General features: G+C 37.0%; 1 long non-coding RNA gene across 1 annotated transcript in view; it reads right to left on the bottom strand.

The window, feature by feature from the left end:
- The window catches only part of LOC114013653 (uncharacterized), a 200491-nt gene extending 178988 nt beyond the window's left edge, over positions 1-21503 (bottom strand). Inside the window, exon 1 of the long non-coding RNA XR_003556758.2 lies at positions 21198-21503. This is a non-coding gene — a long non-coding RNA (uncharacterized LOC114013653). The remainder of the gene's footprint in view (positions 1-21197) is intronic.
- Between the last annotated feature and the right edge of the window lie 225 nt (positions 21504-21728).

Genomic DNA, 21728 nt, shown 5'->3' with positions numbered 1-21728 from the left:
AATTTAGAAATTACCTATAAAAACTAATTCTTACCTTATCAGCAATTTTTTTGACAATATTTTGAAATAAAAGTAGTTCAGATTGAAATTTTAGATTATCTTATAAACTAGTAGTGATTATAAAGTTATATCTAACAACACAGTGCATTTGTCTTCTTGAGTCTTTTAAACAGCGAGTCTTGACTGAATCTTAACCATTGTAATTTTGGGGGGAGTTTTGCCATACTTTCCAGTCTGATATTTAAGTTTCTGAAAATCTACTTCCATAATCCATGGGCTGAACCACCTTCTCTAAATTGCTACTGCATCGAGAACTTAAGCATTAACTGTAAAAGATCAAATGATTAAAAAAGAAATCAAAGACAATCATGCAAAAAGGCTATGCAAAAAGAGCTCTCTTTGACCCTTTCAGCTCCTGTGAAAGGGTAGTATATGTAATGAATAAAAATTGGTAGTTCTCCTGGTAGTTTTAGTTTGAAATAAATGAAGGAAAAATGTTCCTCTTTTGTGCACAAAAAAGTACTAGTTTGGTACCATTTTTTTCCTGAAATGCTCTCATTTTCTTTCAGTGGCAAAGGTTTTGTCACTGTATTTTGCTGAAACATATGCACAAACTTGCCACATTTTCATGTTCCCATATCCATCTATGTCATCTTTTAAACAGCACAATATCATTTTAAAGCACTCAAGTTTTGGTCCCTGTTCCTTCCATTTAATATTTGGACCAAGACTAAACTTACAACAGACATGGGCTTTTTATTCACTTTGAACCAGAGACACTTTACTTTCAAAACCAACATTCACACTTCTGTGTGAATCCTAGTAATACTAATGGGAGGTTCCTCACTAACAAGGGTTTGAATGAAAGTCTGATTTTTTTGTATGGTTCAGATTAAAGACACATGAACTGGAAGATTTTGAAGGAGTCCTTTTACCATAACCAAGACCTTTATTTTGTTCGAGTGTAGAAGAGATCGGTTCACTTTTCAGATAGCTTTAAAGGACAGGAGAATGTTTCCTGTCCATGCGCTGTTTAAAATTCTTTTCCATGTGAATAGGCATTCACAGTTTCATCTTTCCGGAGTAGCACTCAACAAATAGTCTATAGAAGATATTTTTGCATGCATTTGTGATGGATTATGACTCAGACACAAGCTTGTGATGAGCATATTCACCCTACCACCTTTTTTCTTGATACAAGCTTGACAAAAGAGAATAAAAGGCTTGTAAACTCTGCAATTAAGTTTCATCAAACCACAGAAAAAAACCCCTGATATTGAAGAAAAAAAAATTTGTAGAGAGAAGAAACTTGGAATTCCTGGATGAAACATGAAACAAAATACCTGAGAAATAATTCTACCCTCTCCAATAGTTCAGAGGAGGAAATACCCTCCCCTTGATTCTTTCTTTCCATCCCAGCAACTTGTTTTGATTTACAGGGAAGAAAGTTTCCGTGTTTTCCCCTGGGAGTCCCTAAAGAAGAGTTTCTCCAGTCTGTGACTAGCTGTAATTCTATCCTGCTTCTTTCAGGAATCTCCCAGTTATGCCAGTTTTGCAGGCTTCCTTCTTGTTGGCTTTTTCAGATCTGTCTGCCTCACATTACACTCCAGAAGCTCTTCTGAGCTGTGTTCTGAGTTCTTAAGGAGGGATAACTTTCCCTTGTATGAATAATTTCTCCTGTTCGAAGTGCATCAGTCACAATAACATGATCAGGGAGCCTTCCTCTCCGCTGCCTGGCTATATTCTTTTAACCAAAAAGTATATATATGGCAAAGAGTGAATGAACAGGCTAGGCAGTTAGACCATCTGTTAACATCACAGAATAATTGATAACATGCCATTTTTGCATTTTCTAATTAAGTATTTACATTTTAGGATGTTGAATGGGCAGAAATCCTTCAAAACATAACTTAAGTGCTACTACAATTATGATTCTGCTAAGTAGGAACACAAACCTTATGTACAATTCTATGTTATAGTCTTCTCTATAAACCTAACTGAAGCATGAAAATGTAACAAATCAGTGCAATACTGGTAGAATTATTTTAGACTGTAACATTGGTATAATATTTTTTCTTGATCAGGCCTTGATTAATTTTCATGGTCAGCTCTTTCTCATACCATAGCAAGCAGTTAGTTAATGAAAATTGAATCTATGAATCATGTTAACATTTACAAGCTCTGAAAGCCTTAAAAAGTTAGCCATGACCAAAAATAATAGGCTTGCTGATATACTGTCCCTTAAAAACTCAGGAGTTGCTTAAAGTAATGGAATTCCTGTAATTGGAGCAACTAGGACAAATGCCGTGCAAATAACATCAGTTTAGACATAGTCTCAATATTGGATTCTTATTTTCTCAAAAAGCTCAGTAATGTTAATAAAAAAACCCTGACAACTATTGCAAAACCAGGAGGTCATAAGAGTTTAAATTAGGAAGGTTCTTGAGCTGTAGCTAAATTAATAAAATTCTTTCTGGGAAGGAAATATTTTGTAATGTATATAGTCATTAACAGCATAATAGTACAGTAAGACTGAAAAAAATATATTAATCTGATACATTTCTAACAAAGAGTTTAATAGCTTCTCTACTATAGATATAATTTTAAATGGAAACAATTTTTTGCTTCAGAACAAGTTCAAATATTACATAAAAATAATCTTTCACATTAAGGAACTTTTTTTAAAAAAAAAAAAACTTCAAGGGAAAAAAATCAGGTGCAGAACTCCTTTGCAGTAGTCACAACTGTAGATTATGCAAGGCTGAGACCAGAGAAAAATCATAATAATGCTATAAAATTTCCAAGTAAAATTAGCAGCTTAAATGAATTAACTAGGAAATCTGACATACTTTCATAGGTTGAAAAACCTGACGGACAAACCATGGCTCAAATTCAGACAGTGAAGATACAACCCATTATTCTTATTAAAAAAAAAAAAATATATATATATATACATATATATATGCCTAGGGTTTTTTAAATGTGAGAATGTGCCACCGTTATCACTATGAGCAGATACATAGATACACCCATGAATTTAAACAAGCAACTTGGAAATTTGTCCTATAGTGAGGCTGTGTATGTTGGAATTTGGTTAGACTATGAAATGCCTAAGAACTAATTGCTGAACACAGGTATCCCACATGTAAAACCCCAACAGTCGGCTTTCTGAGCTGCTACCATGGAGATTGACACTCACTGACACAACCCTTCTTGTTTGAAAACTGTTGGCCCAAGTAAAACCTCACTGTACATATGCACATTTATAGCACAGAGAAGATTCTGGCTCTCCTCTGCCTCAGAATGCCCAAATAACTCAGTAAGGCTGTCTGTGCTTGAGCACCTAGCCACAAGTTAGGTGGGCACTAAAGAACACAGCACTCACAAACTCCATGATGGTTCTCTTTGCACTGGCACCCAATTTAGCACCTGCTTTCATACTTGCTATGAAATCACTGGACATTTTAGTAGGATTTCAGACAAAAGTAACTAAAAGAAAGATGGGATATTGATGCATCAGGTTAACTAAAAATTATTTTGTGCTTGGTAAGGGAAGAAGTAATAAAGACTTGTTATGACAATTTGACATATTTAATATGCACTACACAAACAGCATATATTCTATATGTAAACATAGGAGCAAGGAAACATTTGTGATAAGGGAATAAAATTATTTGTGCTTGGAATATGCTGTAGTTTTTTGTGGGTGTTTTTTCTTCTTAAATAAGTATCAAGACCCTTCTAGAAAAAGACAACTTCTCACTCCTTTAAAACTGAATAATAATATTTTCTACTGTCAGAAAATGGATTCTAGGATTGGGGATCTTGTTTACTGCTGATTCTGTTACCCACAACTTTTCTGCTATTTACCATAATCAGGTATCATGCCTAAACTTGACTAGGTAAGCCTTTATAGAAAGCTTTTTATTTAGCTAAGCAAGTCACCATTCTGCATGTCATGTCAGCTGATTATAATTTGTCATCATTTGCAAGGAAGTCAACATCTTTTTAAATAGTCCTTTTCTCTACTTAATGCCACTGTTTCATATTACTCTAAGAATATTCTGAGTCAAAACAAACTAGCACTTTTTGGAAAAAAAATATCTTGAGAAAGCTGTCTATTATCTAACACACAGAATGAATCTAAATCACATAGCCAGTTGATCAGTTCCTCCGAGCTCCAAAATTGTTATTATATCATGCCAAAAAAGGCAGGCAAGAAAAGGTGACAGAAGGCCTTTACAGGTGAACAAGAAGATCCTAACAAAAATTAAACATAAATAGGAAGCATACAAGAAGTGAAAGCAGGGCCCGGTCACCGGAAGGAATATGAAGGCACTGTCCAAACATGCAAGGGATAGTGTTAGGAAAGCCAAAGTGCACCTGGACTTGTGAACCCAGTGAGGCACATACAGGGCAACAGGAACGACTTCTACATATCTATCATCAGCAAAAGGAAGATGAGGGAAAATGTAAACCCATTGCTGATCAGCACAGGAGAACGGGTGACAAAGAATGTGGGAAGGACTAAGGTATCCAATGCCTTGACCACTTGGTCTTTACTGGTTAGACATGCCTTCAGTTAGCTAAAAAAATTAGGCTTCTTCATTAATGACCTGGACAATGGGATAGAGTGTACCTTCAACAAGATTGCAGATGATGCAAAACTGGGCAGAGTGCCAAGGATGCATGAGATGGGTGTACTGCCATCCAGAGGAACCTTGACAGGCTGGAGAAATGTGCAGACGGGAACCTCATGAAATTCCAAAAAAGGGGAATGCCAAGTCCTGCACCTGGGGAGGAACATCAGGCACCAATACACACTGGTGGCCAACTGGCTAAGAATTAACTTTGCAGAGAAAGTTCTGGAGGTACTGATTAACAAGTTGACCATGAGCCAGCAATGTGCCCTTGCAGCAAAGAAGTCCAGGAGCATCCTGGGATGCATTATGCAGAGTACTGCCAGCAGACTGAGGAAGTGATCCTTCCCCTCTTCAGCCCTGATGAGACACACCTGGAATACAGCATCCAATTCTGGGTTCCCCAGTCCAAGAGACACATGGACTTACTGGAGCAAGTCCAGCAACAGTTCACAAAGATAACTAAGATCTTGAAGTCTTTCATATGAAGAGAGGCTGAGACCTGTGTCTGTTTAGCCTGGAGAAGAAAGGTCTGAGGGGTGATCTTATCCATGTTCAAGAGAGGTGTAAAGAAGGCAGAGCCAGACTCTTCTCAGTTTTATCTAGTGACTAGACAAGAGGCAATGGGCACAAGCTGAATACAGGAAATTCCTCTTAAACATAAGAAAGAACTTTTTGATGGTGATCAAACATAGAAGCAGATTTGCCACAGGTTTTATGGCACCCCATCCCTTGAGATGTTCAAAACCCAGCTGGATACAGCCCTGCATAACTTTTCTATCTGACCATGCCATGAGCATGAGGGTTGGACCAGATGATCTGCAGAAGTCCTTGTCAACCTCAGTCATTCTGTGGTTCTGAAGTATTGTTTCTTTTTGTATGCACTCTTTCAAAATTATATGCATGCTCAGGTAATTTTATTACATAGACTCACAAGATGATAGATTAATATAGGTAGGAAGGATACCTGAAGGACGTTTGACTTAACTTCCCAAGTCAGAGCAGGGCTGTACTATGGCTAAACTAAAGCAACTGTGCCATTAGTCCTCCAAAAAGGTCTGAAAGAAAATACAGGTAACCAGGTTGCCCATTTCCTTCATGACCCCCTCATGTCATTAATTAGAAGATGCTGTTGTCAGACATCATATGACTGATTCAGTTTCATACAAAATATAAGGACAAGTACAAAGTTTCAAAATGAACAGTTTCCTAGATATAGATATTCTTAAAAATCAGAGGTGGTTCTTGTCTAGTGTGACTTCAGCTCATCCTAAATCAGTAAGACAGTCTGTGGGCTCATAAAGAAGACGATCCAAAATTTGCTTTAATCTATCTTCTTTCTTAAGTCATTGAATAATCAGAAACTAGTGAATTGAACAGATAGAAAAATAAAAATATTTCTGATGTTAAAAAAAAATATTTCTGAAATGTGTTGTTTCTTCACTCTCTCCTATAAAATGCAGTGAAATATATCAAAAGCAGTGGGTATCAAGACTCTCAGCGCTTTTTAACAATTTATTTTTTCAAATATTTATAAAGTAGTTTTTTTTCAATTTTACACCTAAAACAAAGAATAAATTTTTACAACACAGCTTTAAAAACACAACCTTGCCATGTATTGATAATATTCAGTACTTTTTCATATATTACAAAATCTATTAAATAGGTAGTCCACGAGCATCCTGGGCTGCATTATGCAGAGTATTGCCAATAGATTGAGGGAAGTGATCCTTCCCCTCTCCCTGATGACACCTATCACCAGTGACCTACATAACATGTCCATGTCAGGACACAAGCACATGAGATAGCAGCAGATGATCCATGTGTGGTCCAGATTTCTCTAAGGTCCCCAGCAACACAAAAAAGCTCAATAGCCCAAACATAACTGCTGGAACAGCCTCTGCAGCATCACAGCATCTTCCCTCAGTGCCTGGTCTTTCCCCACACTGGAAACACAATTGTCCTGAAGATTCAGCATTGCGCCAGGCTTTCACAGCTGATGTTACTCCAGGGGATAAGAAGCTGCACGCAGACTCTCACCTATCCTGGCTGCTGGGGATGGTTAATGGGGAGGACAGTTTCTGGGCTTTTCTTACCAGCAGAATCAAAAAGGGGTGTTGAGGGGAAAAAAACTGTTGGGGCAGGTGCCTTGTACCCAAGGTAAAGACTAAACTTTTACAATACAGTTTTAACAACAGAACTTTGCCACGGATGGATAGCATTTAGCATGTTTTCTTTGATTGGCCATTTTGAAGGTTTGTAGAAAGGCTAGAAGATTGCTGCATTTCAAAGCTCAGCATGGATTTCAATTGTAGATTATCTCATATACCTTTAGCTTAGAAAAGTAATTTTGCCAAAGATCACTTGAAATAACATGCATGATTTTCTCCTGCTTTAATTGGAGCAATTTTTTTGTCCCATTTATACAGACAATCTAATAAAAAAATAATTTGCTGTATGATCAATGGAATAACTATTTTTTTCTGTCATTCACTATGTTCTTTCTTTGTAGTCCCTGGGGCTTTATGCCCCAGTGAGTGACTGAGGCTGATAAGAAGGGGTTACCTTGAATAAGCAAAACAATTAAGCCCCTAATCAAGTAATGAACTTTCTGTCAATCACAGTTTTAAACTGCAGGTGACACCTGCCTGATGCTGCCAGTTCCAGCTTACATGGATTCCATGTTATACGTAAATCTCTTTACTTAATGATCAGATATGAAGCTATAAATCCACCAGCTCCTACATGTAAAAATATTCTTTCTGCTTAAGCTTGATCATTAACATATCTGTGTTAATGACTTGGCAAGTGAAGTTGATGTGTACTGTAAAGCCAGATCCTTGGTTAGTGTGCTGTATTCTGATGGCTTTTGAGGAAAATGGCATCGATTCAAGGTATACCTTTGACCCACTCTCACTGAGACTAAGTATTCATCAGCTCCAAGATTTCTTTTGCTTAAACAATTCCACTGTGATATTTAGGGAATATTTCTAGGGAAATACCCATCATGTGAAATACATTTCTATTACATTTTCTTGCAAAAATTCTTTTCACATTTACATAAATAAGCAGCATGAATTTCATCATGGACAAAGTTTTATTTGCTTTACATTTCTGACCTGATAAATTATATTATGTCAAAATATGGCAAATTACAGGGCATAGCATCATGTTACATAATTCACATTTTAAGTCCATTCAGCTTGATACAATATGGCAAAGATGCAATATATCAGTTCTATAAGCACATTCTTTAAGTAATGAAGTAATATTTTGGCATACGAACCAGAGCACCTATTTAGTATTAAGTATCTATCATCTGCTCCAACAGTGGCATGTGGAGCAATTGGATCAAGTATTTACAGGAAGAGGATATTTTTATTGTCGTCTCTGCTAATTGATTAAACAGTACCATGCTAACATTTTTTTGTACATTATACAAATTAATTTCATTAAAACACTCACTATACATGTCAACAGTCTGCAAACAGTACATATCTCTGTTGATAAATATATGTATTACTAAACATGCAACTTGGCTTTTGGGCAGCACTGGTCTTCAATAAATCCATGAGTGAACCTACTGCTTCAGTAATCAAACTCCTATTGAATAAGAAATACTTGTTCAAGACTGTGGTATGAACAGTGTTTTCAGGGCAAGAAACCTGAAGTGAATTTTGCTCAGTAAAAATATGCCAGTTGATCACAGTAGTAACCTGTATAATAAAACTGGCAAGAGTGATTAGAATACTAGTCCCTGTCTCCATACAGCAAACACAGCACTAAGCAAGCTGCAGGTCACGTTGCCTCCCACTCATGTTCTAAGCATCCACCTGGAGAGCAAAAGCCCAATAACAATGCTGTGGCATCCAGGAGGTGCCATACTAAATATATGTCTACAGTGAGATTGCAATGCAGAACACAGGTACTTGAACTAATTTTGGTAACCAGTAGCAATTTGAGCTGTGACATGGAACTCCACATAAATTTCAACAGTAATCGACTCAGCTTCTCAAGAGTGTCCACACTGACCTCCATGCTACTGAAATGAGGTTGCTCCTGGTTTCACTGTGCTACATCAGAAACTGAAGTGTGGTAGGATGCCTTGTTGTTACTGCCAACTAACCCTTGCATTCAACAGAAGAAACCCTTACGAAGTTAACAGGGCTTTCAGTCAGTGCCCCTTTAAACATCAGCTATAGTGAGAAAGTGGTGAATAGAGAAGCTAATCAAGCAGTCTAAATTCTTTTTAAGCCTAAGTTTAAAAGCCAGAGCAATTATCCCATGAGCTTCTCCAATTAGATGGCTTAAATAAGAATGAAGACTATTTTAGAAAGGCACTTTCTTTGATATTTTCCAGTTTAGTTAGCCACATAGCTAGCTGTACATCCCTTTCTGCAATACCAATGGGAGGAGCAGTGTCAGGAAAGAATTTAGAAAGGAAGGAGACTGCTTAGCCCAGCATTTTTTACATGTTGGTTGTTGAGTTATGGTCCAAGGAAGAAATGGGAGGAATATGGAGGGAAAACAGGCAGGGAAGTGTCACTTGAAAGAGACCATTTAGAATTTTATTAATTTTAGACTAAAAGGTGATGATCTTTCCATATTTAGGAAATTCTTTCATCCTGTCTTTTGCCAAAGAGGGCTTCAACAGAAAAGGCAAACACTATTATCCAGAAAATTATATACGGGTCTTATTCCTGGCTCCCAATAATACACAGTAAAGCATTATCAGCACTTTTGAGAAAAATAATTATTCAGGCAGATAAGCATAATTTGTGTGTTTACAAAATAGTCTGTTTGTACTTTTTATAAACCATATTAGAGATCTCTCAGAGGTAAAAAAAATTCTCTTATAACATTCCATTATACAAACCAGTTATCTCTCAGTCTAAGAATACTGATCAGAACACTGCTAAACAGTATTTTAATTGCTAAGTAGAGCGCCTTACATTTCAGCTAGGTTCCTTAACGTTTATATGCAAAGATTATAGAAGATAGAGGTTTTTTTAATTGCATATGTAAGAGTGTTATGGATCTTCAAACTCATTTTCAAATGAAATTAAAATGTTCCATTTCAGTGCCAAACACTTTTTTTTTTTTGTCACAGGATACTCTTTTTCATTGCCATTCATATCTATCTATATCTACTCACAAACATACATGCAAAAAAACTTGTTATCAAACACCACAAGCAAGTCTACTGTCTACTTCAGTCACCCTTATTTTTTCCTTTTTAAACAATAATGGAGTATTAGATAAAGTAAAAAGACAGAGGACATGCACTAGTAGCTTACAATATACACATATATTTTTGTTGTAGGTACTGAAAATAATAGATATTGAGAATAATACCAATTCTATATGGTAAATTTGTAATATGTGGTTTAAAAAGTGAGACAGATTGTTTTGGATGAGTAATTCAATCACTAAGAATAAAATTGCAGGTTGATAAGCTACTTCAATTTGGCATGATAAACAGTAATGTTCAGAAATTATGCTTTTCTGTTTTTTTAGCCAAACAAATTTTCACTGAAGGTGTAGTATTGTATATTGCAGCTAACTATATCAAGAATATTTTTTTAAAAGTGCTCGACTAAAAACTAAAATACTTTTTAAGACCTTCCAAAGTATTGCATTGCTCTCTATATGAGCCTTTGTATGTGTATTACTTGGGTAAGGAAGATTTCATTTGAAGCTGAGAATTTTGACAATCAGTGTTGGCATTAAACTGCGTGTGCTTACTTGTGTACCTTGTATCTGTGGTTGGGAATGGGTGCTGCATATCACCTGTGCATTTCTGATTTTCAGTTACACCATATGACAACACTTAAAAATTTAGAGCAGGAAATGGACCTACAGGAAATCCCTATAGTAATCCCTGGCTATGGAACAAAGTTAATATAAACAAGATCTATTGCTAGTGAATGTCTTGTAGAAAACTCTTATTATAGGTAGGAGGGATACTCACAAGAAAAGATTCATTCCCTCATTTAAAATATCCTTAAAGATGGGAAGTTTCAAGCTATTAGAAATCAATAGTTTGTCCTTATGTGTTCACACAAGTACAGGATTTGAAAAGACATCCTGCAGATTTTGTTTAGAAGAAAAGTCAGTTACCTGTACGGAATTACATTTTTGAGAATTTTGGTTTTCAGAACTTTGGTGGGTTTTGTTTGCCTACTACTTTATCAATACAGAATACTTTTTCACAATTATTTCTAGGAAAGGATTAATAGACTTCATCTGCATATACTTAGAAGACCACCTTATTGAACACAAAGACCAACTATTTCCCCCAAGTGACCTGGAAGTCTGCCATTCTTCGACCATTAAATGTAATGTTTGCAGTACTTTTATTTTGAATAAATGTATCACATCCAATAAGTGATCTTTATTGTCTCAAAACATAATTGCTTGCTCTTTGTGATTCAACCCATATATCCTGGAAGTATTCTCTACCAAGGTCAGTATGAAACAATGCACTATAGTGAAAGTTGTCATGTGTTCAGCGTTTCTGCTCACGTGTTTATCTGGGTTTCTACCCATCTCTTCTTTTATATTCCCTCTTTCATCTCAGACATGGAGAGGCTTTCAGTATGGAATTCAAATGATTTCTGTAAGCATGGTTGTCTACCAATATTTACTCAAAATCCTTACAAGAAAATATGTCATTGTCACTTTTATGTGGCTAGGTAATTTCAAGTTCACGTAAGAATTCAGCTTTTGTTCCTGCTATTTTGTTTCTTTTAATAATAGTACACTAAAGAAAACAATCAGCAGAATGATATGGATTTGTATACGATTAAGTTCCACTTGGTATTTGCATAGAAAATTATGGTTTGCAATTGTATTTGAAAGTAGTAAATTGAAATTTGAAAGGTGGTGATGACAGAGTAACACTAATAAAATATACAAAGATGTCATAAGAACAAAATAAAATTGTATGCTATTTAAACGTCTCTGGTAGTGGCCAATACAGAGATGTCTAGAGAAGATGAAACATCTCTTTTATACTAAAGTTTCCTTCAGCTTACCTACATATGTATTATCACTCAAAAGGAAAATATGTTATTTTATGTTTGTCCTCAGGACGTTGGATCCATCTATGTAAGTAACATAAAATAGCATGTAATACCATATACTAAATGTTATGCTGGTTTTGACCACTACAGAAAAAATAGAATAGTCTCATCAGTTCAAGTACCATTCAGTGCAGATAGGTTTCAAATATACTAGCTGCCTACAGCTGGTGCTACTATGAAGTGTGCAAGGAGTTATTATTTCTTACTTTTTCCATCATGCCTAATTCCAAAATGCCTAATTTTGATTTTTTTTAAAAAAAAATTCTAGTAGGATTTAGACAGTAGTATATTAATAATGATACATACTTTTAATATTATGAAAATAAGAGTCATATAGATACACATACATGCATACATATATATGTTTTTGTCTTCTGTAGTCTTGAAATGTCATTCACTTGGCTCAGGAAGCAAGGGATGCTTTAAATTTATTGCAAATATTCTGGCTCATATACAATTTCTCTTTCAGTACAGGCAACCTTTTAGGAATAAGCTCTGTTCCAATAACAAATCAATGTATTTTTTTCCCCTGTAAGGTACCACAGTAATTTTACTCAGGAAAAAAAATAAACAGGCAGTTTTGGGGGATGACCTATTTGCAGTCAATGGCTCCTTATTTAATGCGGTGCTTCAACTACATACATTTACTATATATCTCAGCTTTATATTTCACCCAGAAACCTGGAAAAGTAAAATATCAAATCTCTTTTGTCTGATACTGAAGACTTGTAAGCACTCAAATTAAGGATCTAAACCAATAAAATAATATGACATTTTCACACTAGTGGAGAAATAGAAGAATACATTGAACTTAACATAGCAGACATACCAGTGAGTCAAGACAGCTGCATACAGCCGTACCTTCAATCTTGCTTCCTCTCCTTCAGTAAATTCCATCTGTAGCTTGTTTTTTATGTGTGGTAGAATCCAAAATTATGACAAATTTGAGACACTTCATTTCTGTTGAGATAATATGACTGCTTAGATCAGTAACTCCTCATCAGTTACTTAGTTCTCACCTCCACCTTGAAGATAACTCAGAATCTTAGGAGGCAAATTGATTGTATGTAAAACTCTTGGTATCACAATGGTGTGATTCCTTATAGGAGTCTCTCATTCCTTCACTGCTCCTGAGTGCTGAATCATTTGCCTGCACAAGAATTCAGATTACAGCCTTTCTTTGGATGACATCTCAAACATATTTTGCATAGAATTGTTCGCTATCCAAAATGTTAAATCATACTGTATTACCCTTCTTTCAGTTTTAACCAAAGATGTTACATTCAATAGCTTTCCCATTCATTTAATTATTCTTCCTTACCAATAGGTGCAATCATCAGATCATTTCTGCATTTCTTCGTCATAGAATGGAACAAAATGGAACAGAACCAGAACAGAACCGAACCAGAACAGAACCAGAACAGAACAGACTATTCCAGTTGGAAGGGACCTACAACAGTCATCTAGTCCAGCTGCCTGTCCAAATCAGGGCTGGCAAGATGTTAAAGCCTGTTAAGGGCGCTGTCCAAATGCTTCTTAAACACTAACAGGCTTGGGGCATCAAACACCTCTCTGGGAAGACTGTTCCAGTGTTTGACCTCTCTCTCACCACAGAAACACTTCCTCATGCTTAGTGTAAACCTCCTCTGACACAGATTTGAACCATCCCCACAAGTCCTATCACTAGATACCAGGGAGAAGAGAGTAGCACCTCCCGCTCCACTTCCCCTCCTCAGGAAGCTGTAGAGAGCAGTAAGGTCACCCCTCTGCCTCCTTTTCCCCAAGCTAGACAAGCCCGAAGTCCTTAGCTGCTCCTCAGAGGACATTCCTTCCAGCCCTTTCCCCAGCTTTGTTGCCCTCCTCTGAACACATTCAAGGACTTTCACATTCCTCTGAAACTGTGGCCCCAGAACTGCACACGGTACTGCAGGTGAGGTCACACCAGTGCTGGGCACAGTGGGACAATCACCCCTTTTGGCCGGCTGGTCACGCTGTGTTTGATGCACCCCACGATGCGGTTTGCGCTGTGGGCTGCCAGGGCGCGCTGGTGGCTCATGCTGAGTGTGCTGTCAACCAGCACCCCCAGAACCCTTTCTGCAGGGCTGCTCTCCAGCCTCTCCTCTCCCGATTTGTATTAGTGCCTGGCATTACTCTGCCCAGGTGCAGAATCTGTCATTTGGACTTGATAACTTTAATCCCGTTAATCATAGCCCAATGCTGTAATCTATGTAGATCCCTCTGCAAGGCCTTTTGTCCTTGAAGAGGGTCTATGGCACTTCCTGGTTGGGTATCATTAGCAGCAACTTTGATAATGGTGCAAGCAACTCATGCATCCAGATCATTGATAACTATATTGAAAAGAACTGGCCCTAGAATTGAACCCTGAGGAACACTGCTGGTGCCCACTAGTGAAATCATACTTTTACAGAGTAGCTAGGAGTCATTAAGATGAAATAAGACAAAAAAGGGAACAAATGGCTTGATTTTCTGATTAACATCCTGGTTCTAAACTGCAATGAAGAATTTTTTTTCAATAAAATAAAATAAAATAAAATAAAATAAAGTAAAATAAAATAAAATAAAATAAAATAAAATAAAATAAAATAAAATAAAATAAAATAAAATAAATAATGATGCCTGGGATCTCCCAAAATAGTTTGAGGTAGATAGAAAGAAAGAAGATTTTATAATTTTTTTCAACAATTTATTATTCATTTCAAGAAGGAGAAGTGCAAAGTCATGTATCTGGGGTTCTGCAACCCCATGTAATGATATATGCGAGGAGCCACTCACCTGGAAACTAGCTTGGTAGAAAAGGACCAGGGGGGTCTTGGTGGACAAGTTGACCATGAACCAGTAATCTGCCTTTGCCACAAAGAAGGCTCCCAGGTTGCATTAGTCAAAGCATTGTCAAGCAGGTTGAGGAAGGTGATCCCTGCCCTCTGCTCACCACTGAAGAGGCCACATCTGGAGTACTGTGCCCAGTTCTAGGCTCCCCAGTACAAGAGAGACATGGACATACTGGAGAGAGTCCAACAAATGGTTACAAAGATGTTGAAGGGACTGGACCATCTCTCCTACCTGAAAAGCCTGAGAGAGCTGGGACTGCTCAGCCTAGAGAAGAGAAGCCTTGGGGGAGATCTTATCAATATGTATAAATACCTGAAGGGAGGATGCAAAGAAGATGGACCCAGAGTCTTTTCAGGGGTGCCCAGTGACAGAACCAGAGGCACTAACTGAAACACAGGAGGTTCCCTCTGAACATCAGGAAACACTTTACTGTGAGAGTAGTTGAGCACTGGCACAGGCTGCCCAGAGCAGTTGTGGAGTTTTGGTCCTTGGAGTTATTTAGAAACCAACAGGACGCGGAGCTGAACACCCAGCTCTAGGTGGCCCTGTTTGAGCAGGGGGGTTGGACCAGGTGACCTCCAGAGGTCACTTCCCATCTCAGCTATTCTGTGATTCTGTCATCCTATTTCACTGTATTAGGTAGGAGTTCCACTCAAGAATTATGCTTTGTCTGAATACATGGGGAGGAAAAATGGTCCTGATCATGCTGAAGATTGAAATGCAACAACACACACAGTAAAAATTTGGAAACACTTAAAGCATTGCCCATTTCAAGTTTTACCCAAATAGTAAGCACAGTCACTTTAAGCTTCAGCATTGCAGTGGCAGCCAGGAACAAAGAAACAAACAAACCCCCAGACTTTGAAGGTGGGGGACACAGGACTGACAGATCCAAAACTAGAAAAAAAAAGCAAAGAAACCAAAAAGTTTTTGTAAACTACTTACATCAAGAAAAAAACCAAAGAAAATCTTAAAAATTCACTACTGACTATGGAAGCATAGTTTCCCATTTTTGTAAAACTGATCAGATTAGGGCCTTGCTTAATTAGATCTAATAAGATATACAGATGGTTCTTAGAGATCCTTATTGACTTACCATTTCGACTTGTGTTGCAGTGGGTGTTTTGATGGCAAGGGAAGCTTCAAAGCTCTAAGTGATTTCAGTTTCCCTGTTTGGCTGCCAGGCTGCTTTTCCCCAAAGAGTCAGACACCAGAGCAATAAGACCTTCTCTGAAAGTGAGCAGAGATCTCATTTTTCTTCCACTGACATTTTTTGACAGGAGGTAAGGGAGACATACAAAGAGTGCAAGGAAGTTTTAAGGTGTGGTTAAATGTTATAGCTGTTGTAACCTAAGTTTGCTGCAGAAAAAAAGGAGGAAACTCCTCCTTCCACTCCATTCCTCTGTAACAGCCTCAGTCTTCCAGGTCTTTTGCTGATGTGATTCAGGTCTCAGATTCATCAGGTCCTTAGCTGACATGATTCCAATTACTGAACTATTGGAAAACTATGTGTTTTTTCTGCTGAGTTAGCTTTCTGTCAGGCTTGTGCTTACAGTGGATCATGGAGGGGTTTGGCAAGCTCCAGAGTCAAAGCTGCTGAAAAGCCTCTCCAGAGGAGGGAAGGACATAGCATGACATCCCTTCAGTCTTGGCAGGATACTAAAGTGGCTCAGCTGTTGCATCATACTTATGCACACTCTCACTTCCTACAAGGAACAATAGTAAAATATACTATGCGAAGGTTAACATAGATTACAGCGAGGATGAGAATATCAGCTTGTACAACGGAGGGAGTGGAGGAGGACTAAATCAACTGCTGAGCAAGAAAGACTAGATATGGGAATGATATTTCAGTGGTTTCAAAGTGCTAAAAATCATCCCTACATTTCAGAGACTGTGCTTCATTAATTGCAACAGATCTATTAATGTTTTTGAGAATACAAGACAGAAAACAGATCAACATATTTTTCTTAAAGTACTTAAATATTTTGGGAGGCTGACTTTTTTGTTTTAATCTGTTCATTTTGACAATGTCTGTTTTCTTCTTGACTTCACAAGCAAAGGACAGATGAAATAGCTTATTAACCCCTCTCACTCCTATCCTGTATAGAAACAAACAGCTGGAAAAAGCATACTGGTCCCTATATTTCGCAAAAATAACAGCTTTATAAAGTAGAACCTCTTCAATTTTCCTTTCTTTCACTTTTGTCATACAGCACCACAAATGTTCAAGCTAACAAATGAAAGTTGAGCAAAAAGATTTGGGGCAAATTAATAAGAAGCTGTCAAGGAATTCTTTAAAATTCATTGAAACAGAATTTGTCATCTGCCTTAAATTCTGATGAAGCAGCTTTCAAAATTTGAGAAGCTATGGACAGTTGAAAAGTGTTTCTAGTCTGCAGCAGCAGCTGGAAGAGCAAAGAAGAAGCAGTTTTATGCCCAAATAAATAATCTACCTTTCAAATCCTTATTAACAGACACCGTTTAAGATAGGAATTTCACATTGATTGATGTGTAGGGGCGAACAGGGATACGTAAACATACCCAGCCTGATTCCACTCTCATTTATTCCATTGACTTCTATGTAGTGACTTCCAGCAGCGCACGAAAAAGGTAAACTGGATTTTAAATGACATTCAGAACAAGATATATTACTATAATTTCTTCAGGAATGTTATTTAACTCTCTATGTGAGATAGCAATTGTAATGAGTCCATTAAGATATAAAGGAAATATTGAAGCACCCTAAATGAACCAATTTTTTAATTGCACCTGAAATACCTACTGCAGGGAACCCTATGTATTTATTGGCAAGAAGAAGAGACCAACCCTGGATGCTTCAGAATAACTTCCATTCTCAGCAATATACAAAAGAAAGAAAAAATATAAGAAAAGATTAAGGGTATAACATTCTTATTTTTTGAGGCATATTTACTTTCTAATGCATAGAAAGGAGGAAGAAAACTAAAATCTAAACCAAAAACTTTAGTTAAAATAATCCTTAAGCTATATGCTTACAAATCTTCAAGTTTCCTTACTCTAAAATTAGGACTTTCCACAAAGGCAATAGAGGTAGTTATTGCAGGTTTTCAAATGCTGTTTCATGTCATTTGGAGGGTGTGAAGTGGGGTAGGAGGCACCAACAAAAAAGTCCAAATCTTTCAAAACTCCATATCAAAATACTTTGCTTAAAACATATCAAACTAAGGTCAGTCATAGAACAAAGGAATTCACATCCATTTTTAGAAAATTATATTATAAATATATATAATCTGAAAGATATTTCTCTGAAGCCAACATTAATTCATTTAATCATGGACTTGTTAATATTCTTGTAAGCTGTGCACCTTTCAACAAGAACATCAGCTACTTTGGACTGTAAACTTTGTCTTTTAGAAGGATATAAGTAACCAGAGTTGTGTTATTACTTGATCTGAATTCTCCTAAGAGATGGGGACAGAATAAGACAGAAGTGAATTCTGGTACTTATTTACCCTTCTTTTTTTTATTATCTTTTTTTTTTTTCATGAAAATGACGAAATATTTACTCACTATCTTAAATATCAGTGTCTACTAAAATTTCAGATACTCTGCATAACTGAAATAAGGGGTTGGAAATTATAACACAAAACTTACGTGAGACCTTGGACTTGTACCTGTAGCTATACAGGGTATCCCACAGTTTAGGAAGCTGGAACACAGTTTGAGAACTTGCTGAAGCATTTCAGCCAAAATAAGTCAGCTTTGTAAATGTAAACTAGCTTTGTATGTTCTTTCCACCCCTGTTTCTTGATGTGTTTTACAATATTCAGGTATGATTCTCAGTGGAAACCAACTTTTCACCCTTGCTCACTCAAAATTCAAAATTATGTGTGTGAAAACAGATTTGCTGTATGTCATTAGACCTACTTCAGTCTTAAGAGAATTACTACATAATTGAAGGTGTTGTCTAGCTAATAGTCTTTGTAAACGATACCCTTGAAACAAAAGAATACACTTCATAAATGCTGTAAATAATGGCAAGTTAGTCTTGAAACCTAGAAAGACATATAAAGGGAAGAAAGAAATAAGGCCATATCACACCCTCATGTTAGAAATAACCAGTTTTTGCCTGAAAGCATTCATTCTTGTTTTGCAAATCCTAGCATTATCCAGGCCCCTAGCGTTTTCTTTTTCTGAGCACTTTTTGCAGCAGTCACCTGTCAGAGTTCAAAGAACAGATGATGTCAGTCATGAATTAATTTTTTTCTTCCTAAAAAGTCCCCTAAGAGATGTTATTTATACCCACTCAATAGCATTTAGGATAGTTAGCACAAACACATTCCCCAATATAAAACAAGTAAGGAAGAATAATATAACACAAGTAAGGAGGTGTCTGTTTTGCACCAAGTTGTGTGTACTATCTCTACCTCCTAGAAGCTCAGTCTGGGAGAAGAATAAACTCCAGTCTCAAACAGCTGTTAAAGAAGCACAAGGGAAAACCAAGAGCATTGCAGAAAAGGTCAAACCTGATCATTTGATTTTATGATTTGTCAAGCACACAGCAGAGCAAAAAGGAGTGGAACTTAAAAAGACATCAAGGAAGGACTTAAGCTGACTTACTCAAGTGGAGCACAGGATATAAGTGGTATTTGCTAAGGACTGTTAAAGAACATAAAGAAGACAGGTCAGTTTTCTGTCCTGCTGTGAATTCCTGTGGAAAAATAACTTTTTTTTTTTTTTCTTCTCTATTTGTGCTTGAGTTTTCTTTCTTCCTGGAACAGTTTCATCCATTTATGTCATACCACATTACTGTGATACAGTTATTCACACAAATGGCCTAAGAGGATTTTAGAAGGCAGCAGAAAATTCCAGATAAAATGGTGTGATATGTGGGCACACCGCAGATCTCTATCAAGAGAAGTGGGCATAGCTACTACTGCAGAGCATAGCAGATAAAAAGAAAAAATATGTGAAGGTAAAAACGTAACATAGAGATATAATCTTCATTTATTTCCCGTTATATAATACTACCCACCCATTTAAATATTTTTTTAATGTCTTTTGTTTCATGTTATTTTGAAGAAAAGATAATCAAAGTTGTTGCTATGTTGCTATTGGTTACTCTCCAATACCATATATCAGAAACAATTATATTTAGTTAGCTAGTGTTTTAAGTAAACCAACATTTAATTGCCTTTCTGGGGTCCATAGGAAAGGAAGTACTTTAACAGAGTTCATTGGAAACAGGACAGAATCAATCTTTCTTTTTTCTTTTTTTTTCAGCTTTTCTAAGGCTCTAGAGGAAGGGAACTTTCAAGTGTTGCATACAGGAGCAACATAATGTCTTGAAAATATTATAATCCATAAACAGAGGAAGTTAAACACACTAGAAAATGTTCTTATCTCAGACTTACTGACTTTAACCCTTATGGGCTTCTGAAATCTCATTCTGCTTCTATCTTTGCCTACTGCTATCTTATTGCTTTCTTTCAACAGTACATTAAAAATATGACAAGCATCTGTCAAAAGTGACTAAATATCCAGTTCAACATATCTACTGCACTATCAAGTGCACCATACACAAGCTCATACATCATTTACTCTTGTCAGTGTGACAGCAGCCCAGCAAGTACATTGGATAAGAAGCTACAGGTAAGATTTTTTTTTTTTTTTTTCCAGGGCTTACCTCTTGCTTAGCCCTGCATCTGCCGTTTTTCTATTCCAGGCTCAGTGCCTGTACTCAGTCAGGGTACCAGCTCAGGGATGAAACAAGGCCAGGACTTTAACTTGAGGGTGGCAGTGCTTTTTCCATATCTGCAGCAACTCCCGCGCTTGGAATAGTTCAAAAATGACAGGCTGCTTCTGCAGTTTAGGAATCTTTCATTTTTAGGTCAGCCTGCTTCACAAGCTACAGACATGCAGTAAGCATTTCAGATTAGAAGACAGATTCTGTAACTCTTATTTAAACACAAAAGTTTAAAAGGCAAGAAATCCTTTAGAGATTTGGTTTTTAAAACCCCTGTTGTGGTATATAATCCTTATGCTTTACCTAGAAGCTCCTGGACTCTGGCAGTAGAGATGCAACAACAGTCTTCTGTTACATATCTGACATCAGAGATTTTTAGAATTAGATATCCTAACTCCCTATGCTGAGGGGTGGAACATAGCTAATCAGAAATTATCTAACTCCATAATTAATTTGTAGCACTTTAAGAGGAGTTCTGCCCATACCCATGGAAAATATTTTGCAAAATAAATACCTAAACCAAATTTTAAATCAGAAGTATGATTTTGCTCTTCATTATTCATTGTTTCAGAAAAGCAACATTCTCTGGACAGTCAACATCAACTTGTGGCAATGTTATAGGCTGCAAAACTGATTTTTGCTTTTTTTGTTTAGAGGTTAGGGATTGTTTTTTGCTCGGGGAGATTGCTGACAAAGCACTGGGCAGTAGGTCAAACACATCTACAGTAAGTATATCAGAGTATTTTAACTGCAAACATGCTGCAATAAAGTGCCATCATTCAATCAATACAGATTATTTAGTTAACATTTTTCTTAATGTATCTGGATTACTAGTTCATTAGATCATTATCTGATAAATAGTGTGGGTAATGAATTGAGAGAGTAACTACATACCTTCAGGAAGAACCTGCCCGATAACAATAATCCATTAGAAAAACTGGCGGTATCCTTTGATCTATTGCCTGCAAAGCTATGACTTGATGGAGAGTTTCATTCCCTCTGCTCAGCACTCCAGAAGAAAATCAGCACAATTTAAATATTTCTCAGGATATGACAGCTCTCTAGATCCCTGGTTGCATTCTGTTCCCAGGGGTTGACAATCTGGCGTTCCAGTGTGCATAGAGCAGTGAAGATGAATTGAAAAAGCTTGAGATAAATTAGGGATGGCTAAGTTAAAATTGTCTCTGCTCCCGAGTCTCTCATCTGCAGTCTGAAAACCTATTTTGCTGTGAAAAAGCTAGATGGCAGGCTGCCTCAGTGAGTTCTTCTTAAGCGACAGGGAGCATTTTCAATGAAGAAAAATTCTCCCATTATCTAAGCTAATGTGACTGCAGCTAAATCTAGTCTTAAAAGTGTCTACTAGCATGAAATTCATTCTCAGTGTTGCTTTCTTTCAAGGGCCGGGGGGGGGGGGGGGGGGGGGGG

This window comes from Falco peregrinus, chromosome 6, assembly GCF_023634155.1.
Source record: "Falco peregrinus isolate bFalPer1 chromosome 6, bFalPer1.pri, whole genome shotgun sequence".
NCBI lineage: Eukaryota > Metazoa > Chordata > Aves > Falconiformes > Falconidae > Falco > Falco peregrinus.
This window is presented reverse-complemented; position numbering and strand designations above follow the sequence as displayed.